We start from the raw sequence: 12,175 nt of genomic DNA, 5'->3' as shown, positions 1-12,175 counted from the left end.
CACTGCCATCTTCATCAGGTGGTGGTTGTTGTTGTACCATTGTACGTATCTCACCAACGGCGGTTGTCAAAGCTTGTATAGATGCTTGAAGAGTCGTCACTGATGTTTGAACGGTGTTAACCGCTATAGTAGTCTCATCGACCTTCAAGTGAACACTCTGAATATCCTTGTCCAACATATCACTAGCAACTCGTATTTCACGTTGCATGTGATCACGAAGTGCCTCAAATTCACGCCAAGTAACTGGTGTAGCGGCGTCCTTTTTCTGCATCACATCAACATTCTCGGTAGAAGACATGATTAGTAGGTTAGTGCACTAAACAAAGATCTTTGGTGGTACTCTCACAACTCACTCAAAACTGATAAGAAAGGTAAATCTTACCGCTCCAAAGTGAATTAGTATTGCTTACCAACTTGGATTGACGGACTAGTGCACGGATGTAGCGAAGCGAATATCAAGGGTATAAGAACAAATCACACGACAAAGCAGGATATATGTGGGGCTGTAGGTGGGCTACCTATTTGCACCAATAACAAGCTCTAGCGCTGACCGTAGACAACCAATGATACTCACACAAGGCGATATAATGGGGCAATGCAACTATATGTAGGAAAAGTTGCAGTGCACTAGAGAGACGCTAGCAAAGCTCAACGAGACAGGCACAAGATTGCTCAACTACGGGTGCAGTAAAGTAAACTTAGGCCTTCACTTGATTCAACTAGCACAATACTTTTCTTTTTGGATTTTCTATTTGTAGAACACACGCAGCTATGTAGCTCTTTTTGCTTCTTTTCAATTTTCTCTTTTTGTTTTTTTTTTGTTTTTTTTTTTGATTTTCTGATACAACTCCTTGATAACACGGCCAACAGAAAATGCTAAGCACCAAAACCCTAACGAGCAGCCTGTCGAGCGGTAAAACTAGACTCTTCTGGGGAAGTTCCTAGTCACTTTATATCGATAGGCTGTGTCTATGGTTGGGAACAAACACACTGTACGCTATGTGGACTCGGAGTAACAAAACTGACACGATATGATAAACTAGATGATAGAGAAAATACAAACCCTAACAATTCTACTAGATGAAAGATAAAGATACGCAAAAACAACTACAAAAAGCAACTAAAACTCGAAATTAGTGCAATTGAAGGCTATGGCAAACCCTAACCCTAACTTTTTATGGCTTTTTCTGGATAGGAAAACACTCACAACTCAACTATGGGGTGGATTGTGGATGGCTTACCGAGGAAAACTGGAAATCTGATACCAAGATGATATGGGGTGTCCCGATCTTCTCAGTAAGCGACGGTGGTGATGAACACTCGATGGTAGCAGCGGATGAAATCGATGATGATGATGAGGATAACTTGTATGACGCCGACGAAGTCTCTCGATTGATTCCTGATGCCAATGCAATAGCTCTCAACCCTGCAAGATATTCGCAACTCCACACACTTGCGCACGTAGCCGCCGACCACGAAGCGGTAAATTGCAATCTTCTAATCCCCAATGGAACAGCAGATCACACACAAACTTTCAGTAGCATAAAACTCCAGATCGATGCGAATTGGAGAGTAGTATTCAATAGTTTTGCAGAGCAAACAACTAAGAACTAGGGTTTATCTTAAACGTGGTCTAAAGCAACTTTGGGGGCGTCCCAGGGACTTATATAGGCGTTCGGGATGACCTCAGGTCGAAAAAGTACGGAAATAACCGACCCAGAATAGATCTGGTCGAGACAGACTCGGACTCGGCCGGTCTGGGGGCCGGTCAACCGGGCCTGGGACCGGGTGGTCCGGTCCTAGACCGGGTCTGTGACCGGGCGGAAACCGGACGAAGGGTCCGTGTTCCCTGGATGTGGCCCGGATGGCACCGGTTCAAAATCCGGTTGGTGACCGGGTGGCCCGGTCCCACGGCCGGTCTGACCGGGCCTGGGACCGGCCTGAAGATCTCCTCCTCTCGCGCATGCCTCCCGCTCCTCCCTCGCGCGTCCATGGGATGTCTTCTCGTCCGGCTCCATGTCCAGCTTCACGTCCAGCTTCTTGTCCAGCTGCTCCTCTCCTCCTCGTGCGATGCTTGGTTCCTCCTCATACCTGATCATACATAAGTAATACGACTTAGGTAGTATAAAGTTCTCGTCGATCAAAGTATCGTTTAGGAACAAGTTCACCTGTTGTTTAAGTAGCTTCGCACGAGCTCGTGTCATTGGTCCAATCCTAACTTCATTGGACTTGAGCTTCACAGCTTCATCTTCATCTTGCAATGACGGAGGTAGTAGTGAGGTAGGGATGTCCTCATCAGAAGCAGCTGGACATGGAGATGATCATGAAGATGATCATGAAGCCGAAAGCCGACGTCGCTCGAAGCGCTCCAAGGAAGAGACGGACGCTGGCCGGTCCAGGACCCGGTAAGACCGGACCCACAACCGGGCGCCCCGGTCACAGGCCCGGTCAACCGGGCGCCAACCGGCGCAGCTCCCTCGTACCGAACGAAGACCGGAAACTTCGCAGAAACCCGGATTGCGCCCGGTCGACCGGACCCAGGACCGGACAGCCCGGTCACAGGCCCGGTCAGACCGGATCCAAACCGGATCTGACAGGAATGACCCACCAAACTGCCTTAACTTATCCTTTCGCGTACCTGTTCGCCCTTGCTGGCCATGTGTGCCTATATAAGTAGCCTGGACCCCTCCTTTACCCTTTAGACTTGTTTTGAACTCAAACCTACCCTTGGGTATCATCCCTCTGTAATCAAGGCACCTTGGTTGTTGATTTGGATCTTGTTGAGTGAGATTCTAGTACAAGTTACTCTCTCTCTCTCATCAAGCTCTTCTTCTCCAACCCCAATCTCTCTCCGGGAATTCTGCCGCGCGCCTCTTCCTCGGAGATTCTATTGGCGTGGTCCATCGAGCCACGGAGGTAAACATTGGGTGTATCGGGTTGGTGTGCGTGCGTGAGTCTCGGAGTTCCTCGTGTTCGTCGTGTTCTTCGTGTTCTTCGCGCTCTCCCACCTCTTCCCTTGGATTTCGGGGTCAAGCTGCGAGATCGGGCCACTCCCGGGGTCTTAGACCTCATCATATGGTATCAGCAGCTCCAGGTTACCGCGGATTTGACCCTCCACCCACCCGATTTTGTTTCTAGAAAATTTTCCAAAAAATCCCCAAAAATAGCCCCAAATTGCCTCTTGACCGATCTGTGATTTGGTTGCGTTTTGAGTGGTTTTGGTCCATGGATCTGGTGTTGTTGTGCTTGATCTACTATTTCCCCAACTTTGAGCCTCCAATTCCATCGTTTCCCGTCGATTTGCTCTTTTGGATTTGGTTTGGGGAAGAACAGGAGAGAGAAATCTCGAAATCGTGAAACCCGGTTGAGAACCCGGTCAACCGGACCCCCGACCGGACGAGCCAGCCCAGAACCCGGTCGACCGGGCGGCAACCGGATCAGCCGGTCCTCGGTCCGGTCCAACCGGCCCCCAGACCGGGCGCATCTTCGCGCCCTCCTTCGAGCTCGATTTCCGGCGACATCCACCACCACCACCACCACCACCATCATCGTAGGTATAACTTGCAGCTTTTCCCTTGTAACCCCTCTTCCTTTTGCGATCTATCCCATCTAGCATTGCTTGTTTAGTGTTGCGAGACATTGCACGTGGCCCCGCATTGTGAGGTGTGTGTGTCGTGTTGAGTAAAGCATCCAAGCAAACACTCGTGTGGCAAGATAGCAAAAGCAAGGCTAACGCTAACATAGTGCGTGAAAAAGCCCCAAAAACACAAAAAGAGTGCGAGTAGCACCATACATCCATACATCCATACATCCATACATACAAAGTGTCCAAGTGCCACCAAAGATACAAACGAGTGCAAGTGCCACCATATACAAAAGAGAAAAAGCTTTTAAGCAAAGAGAGATAAGAGAAGAGAGGCCGCGTGTGAATCTTGTTGTCTCTTCGTTTGCAACCAAAGCTTTGGCTCTCCTTGTGTTAGTGTGACACCGAGCACTTATACATACACTTTTCCGCTCACTTTTGGTTGCACTAACCCCGCTTATCTCGTGTGTGTGTTCCACAACTTTTCCGTGTTTATAGTGATCTTCACTTTGACATTTGGATTTTTGGACCTTACCCACTTTTAACAACATACTCAATGCTGGATTTGTCTTTTGGCTTTCCACAACACTCGCCTAACACCATATTTGCTAGCTTTTGCGTGTGGTTTTGCGTGTGTCCCGATACACTTGATCTTGCTCTTGACTTGGTGGATTGCCTCAATACTATCTTACCTTGGTAAGAGTGCGAGGTAGTCTCCTTCCACTAACATACACAACATAGTTCTTGTCTTTCCATCATGGATAGGAACGGAGATACCCCATGATAGGGCAAAGGTGGCCGATCTTTCGATGAGACGTGGATAGATCGATTTGTTGGTGGAGTTCGTGCTTGACGATCCGACTACACGTGCAAAGCTCGTGCGCCAATGCAATCGCTAGGACAATCTCCGGGAGTTACTGATCTTGCGGATGCTCGATCAGCCTGACCAGTGAGGGTCTTAATTCCTACGTGAAATCGAGAACAAGTAAGAACTAATGTTGCAATCAGAATATTGCGGATGAAAGATGAAAGCTTTATTGAATAAGGTGGGATTCCGAATAGTCGGTCTTGTTCTGGGTGTTGGCCTCAAAAGAAGTACACGAGAGTTGCAGCGATGGCTAACTTTTAATCTAATCAAAATCCGAGTCTAAACGTGACGGCTATGGGGGTATTTAAAGGAGGAAAAGGTGGGGTTTCGGCCAACCATACGTATGGTGGTCGAACCAAACCCTAGAAGGCCTTTCCCCCTTCAATACGGACTCTAAAAAGTGGCTGACTTAATTCCTGCGAAAATGACATGGGCCTGGCCCAAAACTAAAGGTGACGCAGCACCATAACATGCTATGGACGAAATTATGAAGTGGGAAACTCTATATTTCGTCCATGTCTTCATCTCTTCTTATGGTGGCTTCAAAGTTCTGAAATCTCCACTTGCGGCGTCATCTTCAATTCTCAAACGCTTGCTGCCATCTCCTCCATGCGTGATCATGCTCCAATGCTTGTCCTCCTCATCCATGCTTGGTCCATCATTCCTAAGAGTAACAAACATATCTGATTTAGGCAGCATCATATTCTCATGTATGTGAGGAATAGTTCCAAGAAACGAAAGTACCTGATAGTTAAGTTGCTTGGCACGAGCTCGAGTGATTGGTCCTTGTATTTGTGTGGCTGTAGGTACAGCGGTTGTATCAAGAGTTGGGATGTCCTCATCATGCCCCCCTTCTTGAATTGAAGTCATCCTCGACGAAAGCTCCTCTTCTTCACCAAAGTAAGGCTTCAAATCTGCAATGTTAAATGTAGGACTAACCGGACCCAATTCTGCAGGAAGCTCAAGTTTATATGCATTATCATTTATTTTCTCTAACACCTTAAAAGGACCAGCAGCGCGTGGCATTAGCTTAGACTTGCGCAATTCAGGAAAACGATCTTTGCGCAAATGCAACCAAACAAGATCACCAACATCAAACACAACATGCTTTCTTCCTCTATCCCCAGCAATTTTATACTTAGCATTCATGCGTGTCTTTAGTAGTCTCATGCAATTTTAGTATCATTTCAGCACGGTCTGTAGCATCCAAATTATTTTGCACAGAAGATGGTAAAGGCAACAAATCAATAGGTGCACGTGGTACAAAACCATAAACAATCTCAAATGGGCACATCTTAGTGGTAGAATGCAGTGAACGATTGTAAGCAAATTCAACATGAGGTAAACATTCTTCCCACAATTTTAAGTTCTTCTTCAAAACAGCCCGCAGCATAGTAGACAAAGTTCTATTTACTACTTCAGTTTGTCCATCAGTTTGGGGATGACATGTAGTACTAAATAGCAATTTAGTCCCCAACTTAGCCCATAAACATCTCCAAAAGTGGCTAAGAAATTTAGTATCATGATCAGAAACAATAGTATTTGGCACACCATGTAAACGCACAATTTCGCGAAAGAACAAATCAGCAACATGTGTAGCATCATCAGTTTTGTGACATGGAATAAAGTGTGCCATCTTAGAAAACCTATCCACAACAACAAAGATACTATCCCTCCCCTTCTGTGTACGAGGCAAACCCAAAACGAAATCCATAGAAATATCCTCCCACGGTACACTAGGAACAGGAAGAGGCATATATAAACCATGTGGATTAAGTCGAGACTTAGCTTTTTGACATGTAGTGCAGCGCGCCACAAATCTCTCAACATCTCGACGCATACGTGGCCAAAAGAAGTGTGCAGCAAGTACATCCTCCGTCTGCTTCACACCGAAGTGACCCATCAATCCTCCTCCATGCGCCTCCTGTAACAACAAAAGACGAACGGAACCATCTGGGATGCATAGCTTGTTAGCACGGAACACAAATCCATCATTGAGGACGAATTTGTTCCATGTTCTACCATCTTTACAATTCAGCAACACATCTTTAAAATCAGCATCAAGCAAGTATTGTTCCTTTATGGTTTCTAATCCAAAAATCTTGAAGTCAAGTTGAGATAGCATAGTATAACGACGCGACAAAGCATCAGCAATAACATTATCTTTACCCTTTTTGTGTTTGATAACATAAGGAAAAGACTCTATAAACTCAACCCACTTTGCATGGCGACGATTCAACTTAGCTTGACTACGAATATGCTTCAAAGATTCATGATCAGAATGTATAACAAATTCTTTAGGCCATAAATAATGTTGCCAAGTTTCTAATGTCCGAACCAGCGCATATAATTCTTTATCATAAGTAGAATAGTTCAGACTAGGCCCACTCAATTTTTCACTAAAATATGCAACAGGTTTGCCCTCTTGTAATAACACACCTCCCAAACCAATTCCACTAGCATCACATTCAAGCTCAAAAGTCTTATTGAAATCAGGAAGTTGGAGTAATGGAGCATGTGTTAACTTATCTTTCAGAATCATGAAGGCGTCTTGTTGTGCATCGCCCCACACAAAGGGCACATCCTTCTTTGTAAGCTCATTTAGCGGCGCAGCAATGGATCCAAAATCTTTCACAAAGCGCCTATAGAAGCCAGCGAGGCCAAGAAAACTCCTCACTTGTGTGACCGTCTTTGGCTGCGGCCAACTCTCAATTGCCTCAATCTTGGCTGGATCAACTTCAATTCCCTGCGCAGTAACAACATAGCCAAGAAACGCAACTCGATTGGTGCAAAAGGTGCACTTCTCAAGATTACCATACAAACGTGCATCACGTAACGCATTGAAAACAGCACGTAAATGATCCAAATGTTCCTCCAAAGATTTGCTATAAATCAGAATATCATCAAAGTATACCACCACAAAACGTCCAATAAAAGCACGTAAAACTTCGTTCATCAGTCTCATGAAAGTACTAGGTGCATTAGTTAAACCAAAGGGCATTACTAACCACTCATATAAGCCGAACTTAGTTTTAAATGATGTTTTCCATTCATCTCCTAATTGCATACGAATCTGGTGGTAACCACTACGCAAATCAACTTTAGAGAACATAATAGAACCACTCAATTCATCTAGCATATCATCTAAACGAGGTATAGGATGACGGTATCGAATGGTAATATTATTAATAGCTCTACAATCAGTACACATGCGTGAAGAACCATCCTTCTTAGGTACCAAGATAATAGGAACAGCACATGGACTAAGAGACTCACGAATGTAACCTTTATCTTGTAGAACCTGAATTTGTCGCTGAATCTCTTTCGTCTCTTCAGGATTGGTACGGTATGGTGCACGGTTGGGCAGTGAAGCTCCTGGAATCAAGTCAATCTGGTGTTCTATCCCACGAATAGGTGGCAATCCAGGTGGAACATCTTGTGGAAACACATCAATGAATTCCTGCAAAAGGTTAGCAACCGCAGGTGGCAAAGAAGGAGGCATATCCTCAAATGAAAACAGAACTTCTTTGCAAATAATAGCATAGCATTGAGTAGTGTTCACATCAAGTTCAGCAATATCAGATTTGCTAGCAAGCAAACAAGGATTCTTCAAATGAATTTCAGTAGCATGGTTCGAATCAGATTTAGTATTAGTCTTATGGGGCACAAAATCTGCAGCAACAATCTGATTTTCACTCTTATGTTTCTCCTCGTTTTTTACTCTACTAGCTCTAGCAAGATCATCTTTTACTATTTGTTCAGGAGTCATAGGTTTGAGACCAATTTTCTTTCCATCATGCATAAAAGAATACTGATTAGTTCTACCATTATGAACAGATTCTCTATCAAATTGCCAAGGTCTACCAAGTAACAAAGAACAAGCTTGCATAGGTACAACATCACAATCAACAAAATCAGAATATGTACCAATAGTAAAATGCACACGTGTAGTTCTTGTTACCTTGAGCTTCCGAGAGCTCTCAAACCATTGAATGTAGTATGGATGTGTGCGCTGTCTTGTAGAAAGAGAAAGCTTCTCCACCATGTCAACGCTAGCCAGATTATTGCAGCTCCCTCCATCAATAATGATCCTTATAGCTCGCTCTTTTACAACGCCTCTTGTTTGAAACAGATTGTGGCGTTGATCATGCTCAGCTTTGCTCAACTGCACGCTCAACACACGCTGTGCAACTAAGCTCCTGTACTGATCAGCAGTGTCAGCATCCATTACCTCTATCTCGCTCTCAGAATCAGAATTGGCACCATCACGTGCAGCAATAAGGGCCAATGTATCTTCATCAAAGTCACTTGCAGAATCATATTCTCCATCTTCACGCACCAACATCACATGCTTTGTTCTGCATTCTCTCTCTATGTGACCAAATCCCAAGCATTTGCGACATTGAATGTCGCGCGTCTTCCCTGTGGAGGCCATGGAAGATGAACTCCGAGGAGGGCCAGCAGATTGTGGTGGAGTCGCAGCAGGTGGTGCTCGTGATGCAGGCGCGGTGTACTTGGAAGTAGTAGGTGCTGGTGCAGTCCCACGCGATGGTGGCGCTGATTGTCGCGGAGACCACGACGATGTACGACCTGCAGAAACATTAGCTCTTCTCCATGGTGGTTGACGATCCTGCACTTCACGTTCAGCTTTGCAAGCAAGATGAAACAAGCGAGTAATAGTGTTGTACTCCTTATAATCTAAAATATGCTGAATATCTTTATTCAAACCACCAAAAAAACGTGCAAGCATAGCCTCATTATCCTCTACAACACCACAGCGAATCATACCAGTTTGCAATTCTTAATAATAGTCTTCTACATAATTTTTCCCTTGTTCTAAGCGAGACAATTTCTTAAGTAAATCACGCTGATAATGTGGAGGAACAAAACGAGTACGCATAGCAAGTTTTAAACCAACCCAAGTAGTAGGAATATTAGCAGGACGTGCTCTACAATGTTCAGACCACCAAATAGAAGCAAAATCTTTGAACTCACAAGTAGCAGCACTAACACGCAAGTGATCAAGGTATTTTAAACATGCAAAGCGTTGTTCTACTTCCAATTCCCATGTAAGATATGCATCAGGATTATATCTACCCTCAAATGGTGGAATATTCAATTTAAGTTTAGCAACATGATCATCATCATTACGTACCGGGCGTGGAGGTGGACGAGCGTTGCGGTGCAGTTGTCGTGGACGACCCGGTGCAGGTTGTTCGACTTCCTCGCCGTCCAGTACGTTCTCCTCGACCTGCTCGTCCGCGTCCGCTTCATATTCTTCGTATCCCTCATCAGAAGGCGCGTCAGGTGCGGCTGCTGCAGCAGGAGCGGTACCCGCAGGCACATCCGCACGAGGAACACGCCGTGCGCGTCGTTGCACATTGTCGCGAGGTGGCGGCAACCGAGTCAAAAGCTCCTGGAACTTGGCGTCGAGCTTGGAGTTGAAAGCTGCCTCGAGGCCATCCAGCTTGTCCAGGGCGTCGGTGAGTTTGGCATCCACGTCACCAATGCGCGCATCGGTGTCGCGTGCATGCCCGCCCAAAAGGTGGGTGAAGTGAGCATGTAACTGCTCAGACGTCATCTTGGCTGGGTCAACAGCGGCCGGATTAACTGGTCCTGACATGGTTAGTACAGACAAAAGCAGAACTGTATATGCTTACAAAACTACGGAATATGGTGGTTCACGCGCAATTCGTCAAGCAAAATACAAAGCTCTTACAAGTTCTTACCAAACAGGAGGAAGGCGATGTAACAACCAGCAAGGATCAGCGTCTCCAAAGATTGCCAAAGCGATTACCAGGTGTCGACACAAAGCACGTGGAGACAATATGTAGAGCTGTAGGATGGCTTATATATGGTAGCAAAACAGCAATTGTCAAAACAGCAATGCAATATTGAAAGTATGCTCAACGACGGTACTGTGCTGGTCCTAGGCTAGACCGTACTCGAGACGCGAGCCTAGAACACTAGCGAGGTCACGGCGCGGCACACAAGCAACTAGCAGCGATGAGGTGGCGATGAGGTGGCGACGCGAGGTGCAAAAAAGCACTATGATGGCAAGTGTCTCAAACTGATCCCCAAGGTCTAAAAACAGTATAGCCTCAGAAAATTTATTTGGCGAAATTTGGGGTGCTCTGGAAAGCGCGCTGGCACCAAAAAAATGTCGCTATAACGGCCAGTGGCGAAAAGTGATCGCCAAAGTGAAAAACCAATGTAGCCAGAAAAATTTTTCGGAAGCGTTTCCAGACTTTTTTTTTTGCTCTCCTTCCAATTCTTTACTGGCGGCCGAAACTTAACTCACGGAAATTTTTCTGCAGCGCAAGATGATATTAGAAGGTAACAGCCAAGTAGGAAAAACAATAAAACCTAATTCTACACGGGCTCTGTCGCGGCAGAGAAACAGCACGAATCCGTGTCGCGGTAGGATACAGGGTATATGGCAGATGTATATGTCTGTGGCGGAAACAATCTGGTGGGTGTATATGGTGGATGTATCTGGCAGTGGCGGAAGTATATGGTGGGTGTATATGGAAGTGGCGGAAGTATATGGTGGATGTATCTGGCAGTGGCGGAAGTATATGGTGGGTGTATATGGCGGTGATCTGCGTATGGTGCGAGTGGGCGGCGGCGGCGTGACTAATATGACCAGAACTCGAAACTCGAAAGGAACTAACGCTAAGACCAGCAACTCGACACGAAGATGCAGACACAAATTCAACTATGCAAAACTGAAAAGACAATGCTAGGCGTGGCAGGGGGTTTATGGGACGATATGATCTAAACCCTAACTGTATATTTTTTTTTGGCTTTTTCGTGGTTTATGGGTATGATGGCAGATGCAATCTACACTAGGAAAACAGTAAATTCTCACCGAGCAACCTGAAATCTGATACCACTTGATAGGGCAAAGGTGGCCGATCTTTCGATGAGACGTGGATAGATCGATTTGTTGGTGGAGTTCGTGCTTGACGATCCGACTACACGTGCAAAGCTCGTGCGCCAATGCAATCGCTAGGACAATCTCCGGGAGTTACTGATCTTGCGGATGCTCGATCAGCCTGACCAGCGAGGGTCTTAATTCCTACCTGAAATCGAGAACAAGTAAGAACTAATGTTGCAATCAGAATATTGCGGATGAAAGATGAAAGCTTTATTGAATAAGGTGGGATTCCGAATAGTCGGTCTTGTTCTGGGCGTTGGCCTCAAAAGAAGTACACGAGAGTTGCAGCGATGGCTAACTTTTAATCTAATCAAAATCCGAGTCTAAAAGTGACGGCTATGGGGGTATTTAAAGGAGGAAAAGGTGGGGTTTCAGCCAACCATACGTATGGTGGTCGAACCAAACCCTAGAAGGCCTTTCCCCCTTCAATACGGACTCTAAAAAGTGGCAGACTTAATTCCTGCGAAAATGACATGGGCCTGGCCCAAAACTAAAGGTGACGCAGCACCATAACATGCTATGGACGAAATTATGAAGTGGGAAACTCTATATTTCGTCCACGTCTTCATCTCTTCTTATGGTGGCTTCAAAGTTCTGAAATCTCCACTTGCGGCATCATCTTCAATTCTCAAACGCTTGCTGCCATCTCCTCCATGTGTGATCATGCTCCAATGCTTGTCCTCCTCATCCATGCTTGGTCCATCATTCCTAAGAGTAACAAACATATCTGATTTAGGCAGCATCATATGCTCATGTATGTGAGGAATAGTTCCAAGAAACGAAA

The sequence above is a fragment of the Lolium perenne genome, unplaced genomic scaffold (genome assembly GCF_019359855.2).
Source record: "Lolium perenne isolate Kyuss_39 unplaced genomic scaffold, Kyuss_2.0 unplaced25, whole genome shotgun sequence".
Taxonomy (NCBI): Eukaryota; Viridiplantae; Streptophyta; class Magnoliopsida; order Poales; family Poaceae; genus Lolium; species Lolium perenne.
This window is presented reverse-complemented; position numbering follows the sequence as displayed.